Here is a 15930-nt window from a genome sequence, read left to right on the forward strand (position 1 = left end):
TTCATTTGTATCTCTCTTATGGCTAGGGAGCCTGAGCATCTTTTCACATGTCTGTTAGCCATTTGAATCTGTTCTTTTGAGAAATGTCGGTTCATTGCTTTTGCCCATTTTGTTACAGGGTTGTTTTTGTTTTTGTTTTTGGTTTTGGGTTTTTTGGGGTTTTTTTTTTTTTTTTGCTGTCCCTGGGTTTCTGAACTTCTTTGTAAATCCTGGATATTAGTCTCCTATCACTGTAGTGTGCAAAAATTTTCTCCCATTCTGTTGGTTGCTTCTTCACTTTGTTAATTGTTTCCTTTGCTGTACAAAAGCTTTTTAGTTTGATGTAGTCCCATTTGCTCATTTTGACTTTGATTGCCTTTGCTTTTGGTGTCTTTTCTAAGAAGTCTTTCCCTGTTCCTATATCTTGGAGTGTGCGTCCTACATTTTCATTTAATAGTTTGTTGGTTTCTGGGTATAGATTTAGGTCTTTGATCAATTTAGGGCTAATTTTTGTATAATGTGACAGGTATGGGTCTTGTTTCTTTATTCTGCAAGCTACTATCCAGTTGTCCCAACAGCATTTGTTGAATAGACCAGGATTTTTGCCTGGATTGTTTTTAGTTTTCTTGTCAAAGATTAGTTGACTATAGATGTGTGGGCTCCCTTCTGGTGTTTCTGTTTTGTTCCATTTATCTTCTTCTCTGTTTCTATACCAGTACCAAACTGTTTTGATAACCACTGCTCTGTAGTATGTCTTGAGGGCTGGAATTATGATTCCTTGAGCTTGATTTCTATTTTTCAGGATAGCTTTTGTTACTTGTGGTCTTTTGTGATTCCAGATGAACTTTAGTATCATCTTTTCTATTTCTGAGAAGAATGTTTCTGGGATTTTGATTGGGATTGCATTGCATCTGTATATTGTTTTTGGTAATACAGTCATTTTTATAATGTTGATCTGGCCAATCCAGGAACATGGTAAATTTCTCCATTTTTCAAGGTCTTCTTATATTTCCTTTTTAAATGTTGTACAGTTTTCATCATAGTGGTCTTTCACATATTTAGTTAACTTATTCCTAGGTATTTAAGATTCCTCTCCTCTATTTTAAAGGGGACTGTACTTACAATTTCTTTCTCATCCATAGAATTATTTGTGTACACTAGTGCCACAGATTTGCGTTCATTATTTCGTATGCTGCCCCTCTGCCAAAGTCTCTTATGAGTTCCAGTAGTCTCTTGACTGAGTCTTTTTGTTCGCCTATGTAGAGAATCATGAGAATGACACAACCAGAATCTTAACAGCAGCACAAGTGATCCTAAAATTCTAACTAAGTGGACCCATGGTGAAGCTGCCTTTCCTTCGCAGTTTTCAAAGCCCCAGTTGTTTCACAAGAAATTTTTCCCCATTGTCTTCTGGTTATATTTTCAACTTGCTGCTTTCATTAGCCTGGAGACTCGCATCTGAGTGGTGGCATTCACCTGCACTCCTCCCAACCCCTGCTGGCACTAAGAAACCATCCTGGTGGTTGGGTGTCTCCTCACAGAAAGGGTATTCTGGAAGGGGCCTGGCATTACAGAATAGCCCGAAATGACACCTGCTTTCCCTCCATTCAATCAGCAACCATAGAAAACAGCACATACTTGAAGTAGGAACATATAAGACAAATTCAGTTTGAGGCTGGATTTTCTCAACCTCACAATTCAAGCACTTGTATAACTGGTCAATGTTCAGAAGGAAGTGGTCTCATCCAAGAACAATCTCTTACAGATTCTGCTTTGAATTTCAACGCAGTCAACTGAATAAAACGGTACTCCCAAAGGGTCTAGCTATTCTACCATATTAAGCCAAGGTATGTATGTATTCACCAATTTAAAAAATTCATAAAAATTCTACCAAGAATTCAAGCTAGCAGGAAACACAATTCATCTAAATATGACAAAAGAATTTTCTGACCATGGGCATTTATCCAATGAAACAGACAACTGTGTTAGCCAGTTAATTTTTCTTTTACTCATTTATGTGAAGAATATGTAACAGCTGATTCTCCAGAAAGAATAATAAAAAAAAAAAAACCCCACCATGATTTGTACTTCCTGTTGCTTTCCATGGTGTAAACACTCACACATGGCCAATTTCAAGTTGCCAAATGAAGGAGGAGTTAAGAAAGAATGATTCGTTGTCACCATTATAGAAAATTCTACTACACAGATAAACTAAATGTTCACAGCTTCGGGAGCATAGGATGATGCAGTAACAGATCAGGAAGCAATGATTATCAAATACTTATTTCCCATGCCTTTAATCTGATCTATTTAAGTGCAACATTATACAATTTAGCTCTCGGTAATGGCTTTGTTTTAGTAACTATCTCATGAAAGTTCTGAAAAATTAGCGATCAGTTTTCAAGAGCCAGTATGAGGGGTTTCAACAATCACAAAGCCTTTCCCATCTTGGCAACACGGTGGAGGGCCACCAAATGGTCGATGACCCTTTGTCCCAGATATTCTGATAGAAAGCCTTATTCCTTTCTCTCAGGCTTCAGCCTCAGCTGCAACTGCTGACCACCAGCAACAGCGCTGAGAGCTTCTTGACTAAAACTCCCAAAGATGGGGACTAACATAACCCCATTTCTCAGAGGGGCAAATTATAGCTTACAAAGAGGAGCGATTTGACTGACATTTGACTTTAAATCCCTTTTCCTTAAACCAGGACATTTCACAGATATACTAAGAAGTGCACGCCATGTACCGGCTCAGGGACATCCACAATCCTTCGGGGCAAGCATGTTTGTAAAGTATGAAAAGCAGAAGTTCTGTTTCCAGCTGCACACTTCTGAGGGGGCGGCTCACCCTTCTGAATCCAGAAACCTCAACTGGACCCAACTTACATAAATGAAGTGTGAAAATGAACAGCCTGTTCCTGTCTGCTATTTAGCACTGCACATAAATAACTAACTTTTAAAGCAAGAAGATTCACTTAGAATAACCATCTTTGTAAGTAAAAAGAAAAAAGAAGTCAGACATGTGCTACTGAACTTTGTTCCACCAAATGGGCAATTCAGGGCATGCTGAAGAGGCTGCCAACAACATGCAGTTTGATCTGAGGTCTTGAGCATTAATGCAAACAGAAAACCAACTCTTTCCTGCTATCCAGAGGACTACAAAGAGTGAGCAATAGGAACCAACTAGATGGCCAGGATGAACAGCACAGCATGCATCTCCGTATTGAAAACAGGCAGGTGAGCAGCAAGTCTTGTCCAATACTGCCCAACACTGCCTTTTCTACTATGCAGAAAAACAGTGCATGATCCCAAGCTAAACCAGCAGCCTGCCGGTCCATGCTACATTGAACTCTGTTCTGAGGCCCCTATCTGCACAAGGAGATCACCTTGACTGTACTTGCAGTTGTTTGACAAGATGTTCCCACTGGGTACAGCCTCTTGCTATGATAAACGGTGGTCTAGCTCTCTCCTTGTAATTTTTGTTCACCTACCTCTGCTGCAATGGAGCGTCCCAGCAGAGCAGGAGATATGTGGTCTATGGGAGGGTAGGCAGAATCACTTGTGCACAGGCGGAGCACAGCTCACTGGTTCCCCTTCTCTCTTCAGCCCCGTACTCCAAGATTGCAAGCGAATGCAAGCATTTGCACTCAGTGTTTACCTGTGGGCATTTTCCGTCATCGTCTCAGTCACACTCCCTGGGCTGTGCTGTTAGCTGCTTTTTTCATCATGCCTCTATAGCATGGAACCACTTAGGTGTTGCCTGTATGATGCAAACTGGCTAAATTGTGGGCAATGGCTCTTGCTGCAACAAACACAGGGTGTGGGGAGGACTGCCTGGTTGTTGACCTGCAGAAGTTTTACTTTAAAATCAATTAACATAGCGATTAAGAAAGCAGTACTGATAACTATGGTTTTAGCATGATGGGACAGGCATGTTATTTCCAATTTTCACAAGCAAACTTTCAAGGTAAATAATTGTTATGCAAATAAGTAAATTAAGATTCAGAGAAGTCCAGAACTTTCTGTTGCCATGAAACCAGTAAACAGCAGCTCTGCATTTTAAATTCTCACTTGTTTATATAAAGAAGCCTTACTCTAGCCATATTAAAACTCTGCCCCCCATGAAAGAGGACAAAAATCAGTTCTAACAACCTATTTGGTACCAACAAAAATGACGGAGAGGATGCTAGCAATAATGAAAAGAGCTAACTTTGACAGTGCTGCAGGTACCGTTGAGAGCCAAGTTCATAATTCTTCTAACATCCTTTATTTAAGGGAGGAGGACATAGGGCAGGGAGATCATACTACCTGCCCAAAGTTAGTCAGCTAACACTGAGAAAACAAGGCAACTTAAATAAATACTTCTCTTAGTTTCCTTTTCTTGTCAGTCTTGAGAAGCAACACTGACTCGTAGGGAAGGAAACAGGCTCAGAGACAAACAGTCAAGAAGTCAACTGGATTTATCCTAGCAATGACTATGTAACTCATGAGGAGAAAGAGACCTGGCTTGGGGGTTGACTGGTACTGCAATGCTGCATAGCCTTGCACAAGTCCCTTGGCTCATCTATGAGCACAGTAAGAAATCTGAACCAGAGGGCACTCTCCTGCCCACTTCCCTCTCCTTGCTACAGGCTGGATGCACCAGGTTCCAGCATGCTGGAAGAATCTATCTGTCACATTCTCTTGGCTGAGAGAAGAAAAGTGTTGCTTTCACATGGCACACATAGGAGACCTCCATTGCCCTGGCTGTTAGATTTCCAGGCAAATAAACAGCCTCAAATGCTTCCCAAATTGCTGCTTAATGCTTTGCTGAGTGCCATCTCATTTATGGGTCTGCAGGAAGGGTTTATGGCAACGCTGTTGATGGTGCGACATCCCAGATGATTTATCAGAGAAGGTGATGTAAAAGAGCAGCAAGAATCTACAGATGGAGGATGGGGCTGAACTACCCACTTGGCACTGGCCAGGAGGGGCCCAACAGAGCAGGTGGAGACAGGTCATAGGTCTGGGCTCACATAACACTTATCTGGTGCCTAGGGTGACTGTTTCACAAGTGAGGAAGGACAAGAAGCCAATGTGGGCAGATTGGGAAATGCTGGAATGGCTGAAAGAAGCTCACAGAGCCTGTGGACAGTCCAAATCCATCAAAGACTGCAGGGTGGGTCCTGAGCAGGAAGGGTGTCATGGAGCCTTCCCCATCTTTACAGGTAGTCTGGGGTTAGCCAGGAGTCAGACTATCCAGGGTTCACACTCACATGGTGGCTGGGCCTGTCAGGCTACATTGTGAGTGAGCATATCAGGAACGAAAGGCAAAGGTCACATTGCCTCAGGGCAGATGGGAGTCAAAACTGGAATTTGCAAGGCCTGGAAATCAATGTCAGATTGGGTATATGCGACCTCTCCGGGAGCAGAATTAATGAAACTGACAGGTTACAGGCAAAGCTCTGAGCCAGATGTATCTCCTGCATCACCTCCTGCTCCAAGCATCTCATAACTTAACTCCCACATCTCAGTCTCAACACCAGAAATTCCTCAGTGCAGATGGCAAACTCTGGCTGTGCTGTGCTAGAAAATTCTGCCCTTCCTGCCTTTAACCACTGCTGGAGTCAGGTGTATGTATTCCAGGGGCTACACAAGCTCACACACTTAAAGGAGTCACAGCAGGCTCCAGGATTTTGCTATTGCTGTCTTCACATTCTTTTTTGTTTTGTTTTGTTTTTAGATTTTTTTTTTAAGTCAGTGTTATGGAGAAAGGGAGAAAGGGAGATAAAGAGAGAGATCTTTCATCTGGGCCCAGCCCAATAGCCTACTGGCTAAATTCTCTTCTTGCATGTGCCAGGATCCCATACAAATGCTAGTTTGTGTCCCAGCTGCTCTACTTCCCATCCAGCTCCCTGCTTGTGGCCTAGGAAAGCAGCAGAGGATGGCCCAAAGCCTAGAGACCCTGCACTTGCATTGGACACCTGGAAGAAGCTCCTGGTTCCTGGCTTTGGATTAGCTGTTGCAACCACTTGGGAGTGAACCAGCAGACAAAAGATCTTTTTCTCTGTATCTTCTTTACTCTGTAATATCTGTGTTTCCAATAAAAAGATACAATAAATCTTTAAAAATGAAAGATATATCTTCCCTCTCCAGATGTCACAATGGCCTTGGCTAAACTAGGCCAAAGCCAGGAGCCAGAAGTCAGGAGACTCCAGGTCTCCTACATAGCTCCTGATGCTTTGCCAAATGGGAAGTGGAGCAGCCAGGACTCAAAGTGGCACCTGTATGAGCTACAAGTGTCACAGGCAGCAGCTTTATTTGTTATACCACAATATTGGCTTCTGCCTTAACATTGTTAATTTTTTAACCAGGGAGTCTGCACTTTGAATTTGGACTGTGTCCTGTAAATTTTGGGGCTGGCCTTGCTCTAACCCCTTAAGATTTTAAGTTCATAGCACCTTATATGCTCCTTTATTTAGACACATCAATGTTCTTAGTTCACTTGTCTATATCTTTCCACTTTACCTATTGCAAAAAGGGTAAGAGGGGGAGAGAGAGAGAATAAGGGAACTTAAATAGTTGAAAGAAATGTCAATCTTCTCTCTCATCACCCCCCAAAACATACAACAATATCACATAGCCATTTGGCACAGCCTGATAGTAGATGAGAAAGACAGGCAGATAATCAGAACTGAACTGTTAACTAGGTGAGTTCTCTTAAACAGCAGACCTCACTTTGACACTACAACCCTACACTTGACACTACAGAGTCAAGGGTATATCATCATTCTCACAATTCCACATTTACAAGACCAGCTCGAGCCAGCCCCTCCAGTCAGGCACGTTTTTCCACATTGAGAAGAGATGAGGATTCCTCAGAGAGCCCTCACTGGAAGGACGCTGCAAACCAGAGGGGGCTCAGTCTGGGTCTGCCCCTTCCGAAGCATTCTGCAATCACTGGGATGTCTTGGGAATGCGCAGTGTTGGGGGGGATGTCCCAGGGCTGCTTCTGCATTCTCTCAGGTTCCCAAAGGAATGAGATGTGGAGACTGTGATGATGGGCTCTCACAGATGTGCCTTTCTCCATGTCAATCAGCCATTATTCCATGGAGCACTGCCACTGGGCGCTGACAACTTGCTGCAGCTGAGTTCTCTGAGTGTGAACTCATCTCCTATACGCAAAACCTTCCTCTCTTTCCTCTCCATCCTAGAGGGCCTAATTCCAGATGAGCACAAAATCAGCACCTCGTGTGGGAGCCTGAACAGGAAATGGATGGATGGACGAATAAGCGAAACAAATGTCCCACCATCCCTGGTGGTACTCTGGCCATTCCAGTACACCAATGGCCAAACTCTGCCTGTGAACACCCCCCAATCTTGGGCCACATATCTGGCCAGCATTCTCTGGGCCTGGAGAATTCAGCAGCAAAGTGGGTCCCCTTCCAGGCCCCTGAATTTTCCAAGGGAACAAACAAACAAACAAACCATTTCTATACCAACCATCAAGCAAGGCTACCCAGATATCCCACTGGCTAATTCTGTTATCACTCTAATTAGGCCTGATCAAACAATAGGCCAGATGATACCAGGAAACTGGCTGTGGACATCACTAGCTTTTCCAACCCAATGCCTTTAAGTACATCACTTGCCACAGTGTGCAAAAACCTCATGCAGGCTGTTACAGGCCTTCAAGGAAAAGACCAAACTTCCCCAGCAAGATATATTTGAAACTCATGCAGTTTTTGCATGACATGTTTTCCATAAACTTTTTGAAGATGTGTCCAGGGTGTGTGTGTACAAATGCACACACATGACACATATGTAGTTACAGACCAGAGGCCATCTGCCTGAGGGCTTTAAGGAAAGAACACTTTCCATAAAGTGTACCTAAAGAAAGAGGGGATGAAAGAGGAAGTTTCTGGGGCCAGTACAAGCATGAAGGATTTAGGCTGAACTCTAAGGGAAGCACTCCCAGGAGACCAAGTCCCACCTCTGAGAAGAGCCTGGAAACCACTAACAGTCACACTGGACAAGATCTCTGAGAAGGAGAATATGGATAAGCTTTGACATCTCTCGCTAATCATCAGCAGCAAAATATGGTGCTGGGATGTTCTGCCATTAGCAGGTGTGAGAGCAGACAGAGGGTGGTTCAGCAAAGGACTAGGAGCAGGGCTCTGTGCTTCCTCTGCCAAGAAGTTAATGCTGCCCTGTGCTCACACCACAACAGCTTCCCAAGAGAAGCTCCCACCTAGGAGACACATGACTTGTGCCACACAAATGCCAACCCAGGCCTTGCAGGGCTGCTCCGGTGGGGGCAGCCCTACATCAAAATCATAGAGACCCAGAGGAGTGTGGTGACCAATGTAGAATCACCTCCTGCAGCTGTTGGAATGAAAACAACAGGGAATCTTCCCTCTGCCTTGTCTTTCATTTGTTGTGTTGCGCTCAAGACAGAACAAAGAGCCTTCACTAAGATCAGAGTAATGTGCATTATGCAAAATCTTTTCATGGACTTTAGTTTGTGTATGTATGTGTGCCAAAACACATTATTGCCCAGACTTTTTGCAGTCCTCTTGTCCTAGCTGAGGGAACATAGATAAGTCATATACATTCCTCATCCCATCTGTGTAAGCAAGGATTAGTAACATACATTATTTGTCATAGCTGTGTGAGTGTAAGTCACACACCTTCTTCCTACAGCAGAGCCCCCTTTGAACATGCCTGCCTTTGAAGACCTTTGATTAAGGGTGATCACAGTTACCTGGCACTTTGAGGGGTTGCTTAATGACCAGTGGCTATTGTCATTGTTTACAGTCCACAGGGTCACATGAATGGATGCCTCACCTGACCCTGCTCACACCTCTATGAGGATACAGCTTATGACATCCTAACCCCAGCAGAGACCACACTGCCATGTGCAGCTCTGCACTCCCCTAGGATATTTTCATATAGGTGGGAGGAAGAGGGGCTCTGTGAACCCTGCCAACACGTGCTTGCTCCGCGTCTGCGTGCCTCTCCTATCCCTGCTTTGGGTCGTGTGCCTATTATTAGCCACCACCCATGGAGAGGAAGCATGCACCTCACCCCAGGAACATATTGAGGAGGAAAGGGTTCCTAAATATACTGCACTCATCGAGTGTGTACACAGTCACACCTCTCCCAAGCAGATCCTGGCTCCTTGCTGCCTGTAGAATGAGGACACGCTCTGGGATGGGTGTGGGGACTCTTTCTCAGGAGGGCTCCCAACCCTCCTTATCAGATGGCTTTCACTATTCCAGCCCAGCCAGACTGCCCAAGGTCAGCCCAGTGACCTTCTCCACTTTCTGCCTTTGCTTGTGGTCACCATTAACCCAGTACTGTCTGTGGTCTTTGCTTTTGGCCACAGAGAACCTGTCCAATCTTGAAATCTCCAAAGTCTTCCTTGTCTGACAAGCCAGTCTTGGTCCACAATGTCCCACAGCCCTCAGCTCATTCATCTTTCACAACACTTACGGTATTCCTTGACAGAGCTTTCACTTTGTCATATGTTTCCTATCTCTTTCTCTTGTCCTACCCAGTGCCAGGTTCAGGTTGAGCAGCTGTGACCAAGCTCATGGTATCCCAGCCACCCTACTCTCCCCAGATGCCCAGCATGCTGACCAGAGCCTCGAGGCTCGATTTCCATTCATCTGCTTCTCTCTCTCTCAAGTTCAAGGCTGTCTCCTACGACAGGTAGGCTTCCGCTTTTAGGGAGACCAGGTCCAGTTGTCTCTGTCCTTCTACCCCAAATTTTACTTAGTAGATTCTGGTCAATATCTACTATTAAATAAATTAGTAAACAAACTAATAAAATAGTTATAAAACATTTTTTCAATGAATAAAACTCCTGATCACAGACTCCTTTGGGGCATTGGCCTCATCTTTTTTTTTAAGTTCCCTCTCTGCATTCAACACTCTCATTGCAGTAGATCCTCAATAATACATACAGCTGCTCTGAGCCGAACTGTACTTAGGTCCTGATACTTAAAACAAAACATTAATCTTCACCAATGCGCAGACATTCCCCCTACCAGCCTTAGCAAAGTGAGGTTATAGAAGTCAGCCAGAAGGTGAAGCAAAAAGACAATGTTGACGATTTTAACTGCCACAGAAAGAGATGATTTTAATGGATACAGCATTTCTATAGAAATAAAATACCATGATTGAGAGAGAGAGGCCAAGGGTTTCACCACTGGATGATAGTGATGTTTAATTTGAATCAATGAAGAAGGCCTACAAGTCAATTACCTTTCATTTCGCTCCTCTGCCGTAAAAGTAAGTTTGAGGCCAGGAGCAAAAATACATTGGAAAGGGCTGCATTGCAATGTGCGATTTCACACATCCTCACTACCGCACAACTGTTCTCTGAGAAACACATCTATACTTGTCACCTTATGGAATCCAAGTTCATCTCAATGTAAAATTCACGGCAAGTTATTTCTTCAGCTCAATGGTAGTCAAGTTTCACTACCACTCCTGTTTCATAGCCAATCAAACCAAGCCTTAGTGACTTTTGCATCATGCTCAAAACCCACTCACATATTCAGTATGCACAGTCAGAGTTGGAGATAAATTTCCTCCTATCTCCAAGTCCCACGGTCCTTATATAAACCTGAGATAGTACAGGAACTGCCAGAAGAAGAGGTAGTGGCAAGAAGACTGTGGAGAAACAACTGCAGAGCCAGCAATCTGAACGTTGGGACCCAAGGTCTCTGTGTGTGTTCAGAGGCAATTCCATTGCTGACTTTTAAATGTCCAAATAAATAAATAAGAGAAGTGCCTAGAAATGGAAGGGTTTCAGGCTCTGCCCCAGAACTGGGAAAGGGACTGTTTCCAGGGCACAATGTAGGTAGTGAATACTTCAGTGCCTCCTGCAACAGCCCCACAACCAGAGCACAAACCCCTCCCCTTCCTCCCCAAGGGCTGCAGGAGTACACAAGCATGGAGGAAGCATTTACAAATTTTTCTTAGCATGATGTCTCTTCCAGAATCATGTCAGCATATAACCCAGGCCTCTGTTTGCTCAGGAAAGTGGAGAGGAACAGACACCCAGCTTCAGCACGCCATGTCCATTCTCCTCCTCATTTGCTGGTCTTACAAGGTGGATGTGATCATTCTCGCCCAGCCCCTGTGCTCTGGTGCTTTTCTTTTTTCCTAAAGATTCATTATCTTATTGCAGAGGCAGATATACAGACAGGAAGAGAGACAGAGAGAAAGATCTTCCATTTGCTGGTTCACTCCCCAAGTGGCTACAATGGTCAGAGCTTAGCTGGCCCAAAGCCAGGAACCAGGAACTTCCTCCATGTCTCCCACACAGGTGCAGGGTCCCAAGGTCTTGGGCCATCCTCTATGGCTTTCCTTGGCTACATGCAGGGAGCTGGATGGGAAGTGGAGCAGCTGGGACACAAACCAGCATTCGTATGGGATCCTGGCACATGCAAGAAGAGAATTTAGCCAGTAGGCTATTGGGCTGGGCCCTGTGCTCTGGTGTTTAACACCTTCATCCTGCCTTCCCCATGCTGGGTAGAGGGGTCCTTGTCCTGATAACCCACAGAGAGGCCTCAGAAAAACCACAGGAGATACAACATGTTCCTCTGGAAGTATATCCAAAGGAAATGAAATCAGGATATGAGAAAGCAACCTGCAATCCCTGTATTTATAGCAGCAAAGTGAAGACATGGAAACAACCCAGATGCTCATGAAAGAGGAATGGATAAAGAAACAGAGGTACATCTACTCTATGGAATACTACTTGGCTATTAAAAAGAATTAAATTCTACCATTTGCAACAAAACCATCCCAACTAGAGACCATCACATTCAGTGAAATAAGCCAATCCCAAAATGAAAAAAATATATATTCTCTCTGATATAAAGCAATCTGCACACAAAATACAAAATCAATAGATACACAGATAAACATGTATATACATATATTCACCTAGAGGAACTTTATAATGAAGACTAGAATGTTGAGAAATGGAGATACATTGTCGCATGCATTTCTACTCCTGAACAAAAGAAAGACTCACAATGAAATTGTTAAATATGTTTTGACATTAGAATCCTGGAGTTTCTACCATTATCTACACCTACAGTCATGATATACCCAAATAGCAGAATGATGGACTTGTGACTGTTACTGGTAGATTATACTATTCTAATAATATAGGGAACAATTTAGGGAAAACCATGGGCGGGGGCAGAATGGGAAGGGTAGAATGGAAAATCCCTGAGCCTACAGAACTAGATCATGAAAAAATGAAAAAGAAAAAATCGCATTTGTCGCCAAAGCACTGCTGGCAGCTGTCCAACTGCAGAAAGGCCCCTTATCCTTATGCTAAATGGTTTCCTGCTCCCTGAAAGCAAGCCCTCCTGGGTTCACCTGAGACCTTGAGCCAGCTTCAGGAGCTAACTCAGGCCATGTGACTGGAGGGGGTGCTGATGGCAGGGCAGAAAGAAATATTAAAAAATATTTCTGCTGCTTCCCATGAAATGCCAGTCTTCCATAGCTGTGGTAGACTGGCTTAGTGAGCTTGTTGTTACTATGATGAAATGTCCAAGACAAGCTGGTTGTAAAGAAAGGGAGGGGAAGCTATTTGGCTCATAGTCTTGGAGGTTCAAAGTTTAAATGGTCAGGTAGAGGCTCTGGCTCAGGCAAAGGGGCCCACAGAAAGGGACAGGATACACATAGGGAAGAGCAATAGGGCAATCCTGAAGGGAAGGCTGGAGTGGGGGAGGGGGAAAGTAAGTGGGAGAGAGAGAGAGGGAAAAGAAGTAAAGGGAGGGATGGAGAGAGAAAGGGAAGGAGGGAAGAAGGGAGGGAAGGAAAGAGGGAAGAAGGGAAGGAAGGAAGAAGGGAGAGAAGGAGGGAGGGAAGAAGGGAGGGAAGGAGGGAAGAAGGGAGGGAAGGAGGGAAGGAAGGAAGGAGGGAAGGAGGGAGAGAAGGAGGGAAGGAAGGAGGGAGGGAAGGAGGGAGGGAAGGAGGGAAGGAGGGAGGGAAGGAGGGAGAGAAGGAGGGAAGGAAGGAGGGAGGGAAGGAGGGAGGGAAGGAGGGAAGGAGGGAGGGAAGGAGGGAAGGAGGGAGGGATGGAGGGAAGGAGGGAGGGAAGGAGGGAAGGAGGGAAAGAGGGAGGGAAGGAGGGAGGGAAGGAAGGAGGGAGGGAAGGAGGGAAGGAGGGAGGGAAGAAGGGAGGGAAGGAGAGAGGGAAGGAGGGAGGGAAGAAGGGAGGGAGGGAAGGAGGGAAGGAGGGAGGGAAGAAGGGAGGGAGGAAGGGAGGAAGGGAAGGAGCAAAGGAGGGAGGGAGGTGAGCAATTCCTGAATGGACCACCACCTCCCTGGGGACCAAATTTTTAATGCATGGGCTTTGGGACATACTTGATATTCAAACCACATTAGAGTTCAAGGCCAGGTTAGTTCCAGGAACACTGTAGAAATACAGAATTTTTCCCGTAGGAAAGGTCATTGTCCCTACAAATCCGCATGTTGCTCAGAGAACCATCCCAACTGACCTGATCCAGCTAGAACTAATCATCTGACCAGGCCTTGAACACCATCCAGCAACAGCTAACGTGTTCAAAAGTCACAGAGAATTCTGAACAGTTGGCAATTGATCTCTCCTTTTTCCTTGCAGCATGAAGAAAGGAGAACTTCTTAGGGCATAGTTGAATGCTCTAAGGATTCAAGGAGCCTAGGGCAGTGCCCCCAGCCTAGTGCTCATATGAGATACTTTCTCTTGGGAAAGTGAGATTTCATCATTCATCAAATGTTTGCTAAACACCTGATCTCCCAATCTTGGTTGAAGATAATGCAGAGCTTTTATTTTGGAGGGAGATAAAGTAAAAAATAAAGAGAGGGGTCAGCACTAGGGCGCAGCATGCTAACCTTTTGCCTGTGATGCTAGCATCCTATACGGATATTGTTCCACTTATGATCCAGCTCCCTGCTCATGGCCTTGGAAATCAGGGGAAGATGACTTAAGTTCTTGGTCCCTTACACTCACATGGGAGGCCCAGAACAAGCTCCTGGCTCCTGGCTTCAGATTGATTCAGCCCCAGTCATTGCAGCCATTTGGGGAGTAGACCAGCAGATAGAAGATGTGTGTGTGTGTGTGTGTGTGTGTGTGTGTGTGTGTGTGTGTGTGTATGTGTGTCTGTGTCTATATCACTCTGTAACTCTGCATTTCAAAGAAAAATAAATCTTTGAAAAGAGAGGGAACACAAGGAGCTATGATGAGGACTGACTTGGGGCAGGGGCAGGAGCAAATGGATCTAAGACCTCTCTGTGTTGGGATTGTGGTCAAGGAAGACTTCCTGAGGAGGTGGCACTTCAGTGAAGTACTAAATACCCAGAAGGTGGCACAGCTTGCTCAGTAGGAAGAGCAGAAGTGCATCTGAGACTCAGGGATGTGTTTGCTATTTTAGGTCAAGTGGCTAGGAGAACAGAAAAGCGGAGGTAAACTCCAAAACTGGCAGAACAGTTAAGAGTAAAGGTGTATGGGGCCCCAGCATGGGGGGAGAAGACTGCTTGCCAGTTTCTGTGGTGTAAACACTCCTGTTGTGGCCAGTGCCAAGCTGCCCATGGGCAGTCTTAAATGCAGAAGTGGCCAGTGCTCTGCATAAAGCAAGTCTTGCAAGCTGCTAAAAGCCAGTCCAGCACAGCACTGGTGCCAAGGCACAGATGACAGGACATGTTAATGGACTGGCCATAGGGGTATGGAAGATGGAGGAGTCAAGGGTGACTTCTAGGGTTTGGGCCTTAGTGTCAGGAAGAATGAAGATACCACTTCTTGAACCATTGGCCTGAGTCCATTCCCTGGCCTCTGAGTTTCTGAAAAGTAGGCAGCATGGCCAAGAAGAATCTCTCCAGGCTCAGGGATCCCTGGGAGCTTATCCCAAATCTCAGCCCTCTCTGTTTCCTCAGCTCCCAGCACTTGGGCTGGTGCATGCAGAGAACTTAATAAAACATGAATGCAAGAAGTAATGGGGGAGCTCAATTTCCTCATTTGCGGAATGGACCAGTAACATTAACACGTGCCAAGGGTAGCTGTAAAAATCCAATGAAAAACAACAGTGACCAGAGGCAAGAGCTAACCCTCACATTGGGTGCACAGGCCTATATCATAGGCCTCCCATCTCCTTGTGATGGGCACTACTACCTCATTTGATTAATGAAGACCCTCAGAGCCACAGGGTGATGTGTTCAGACTCACTCAGTGCATTTGTGGCAGAGCTGAGACTCAGCCATTCCTGGGCAGTTGGACTAGAAGCTGGAGCCACCTAGTTTTTGCTCTCTCCTGGAGCAGCAGCAGCCACATGGGGGTCATGAGACAGGGTCTGTCAACCCTACTTTGTCCTTTGCAGGTGAGACAATGTGAGTAACTGTTGGCTCAGGTGAGGGCTGGGAACCAGAGCCTGCCCTACACTGACCAGGGTGGGGTGGGGAGGTGGATCTGGGAACAGAAAAGGATTTCCTTGTACTATTTAGGTCGAATGATTCTAAATTAGGGAATGTGTAGGGATGGAGGCATGACCACAGAAAGCTCTGATTGTGCTCAGTACAATGGCAAGCATATTCCCTGCTGGAGACAGCTGGCCGGCCTGGCTGATAAGTGAAGTTTTATAGACCCCTTTGCAGGGCCAACATTTTTTTTATCCCTCAGGCTGACAAAGAGATACAAACCCAGGCCTTTTGGACAGAATCCCAAACTTGAACTCTTTTTTTTTTCTTCTTTTTTAGTAAGATTTATTTGTGTTTTTGAAAGTGAGATTGATCTTCTGTGAATTGCTGCGCTTCCCAACTGGCTACAATAGCCAGAGTTGGGCCAGTCCAAAACCAGGAGTTAGGGGTCTCATCTGTGTCTCCCACATGGGCACAGATGCCCTAACCATCAGGTCATCTTCTGATACTTTCTCAGGCACATTATCAAGGAGCTGGATTGAAAGTGGAGCAG

This window comes from Ochotona curzoniae, unplaced genomic scaffold (genome assembly GCF_017591425.1).
Source record: "Ochotona curzoniae isolate NIBS_2020 unplaced genomic scaffold, NIBS_Ocur_1.0 scaffold_3223, whole genome shotgun sequence".
NCBI classification, from domain to species: domain Eukaryota; kingdom Metazoa; phylum Chordata; class Mammalia; order Lagomorpha; family Ochotonidae; genus Ochotona; species Ochotona curzoniae.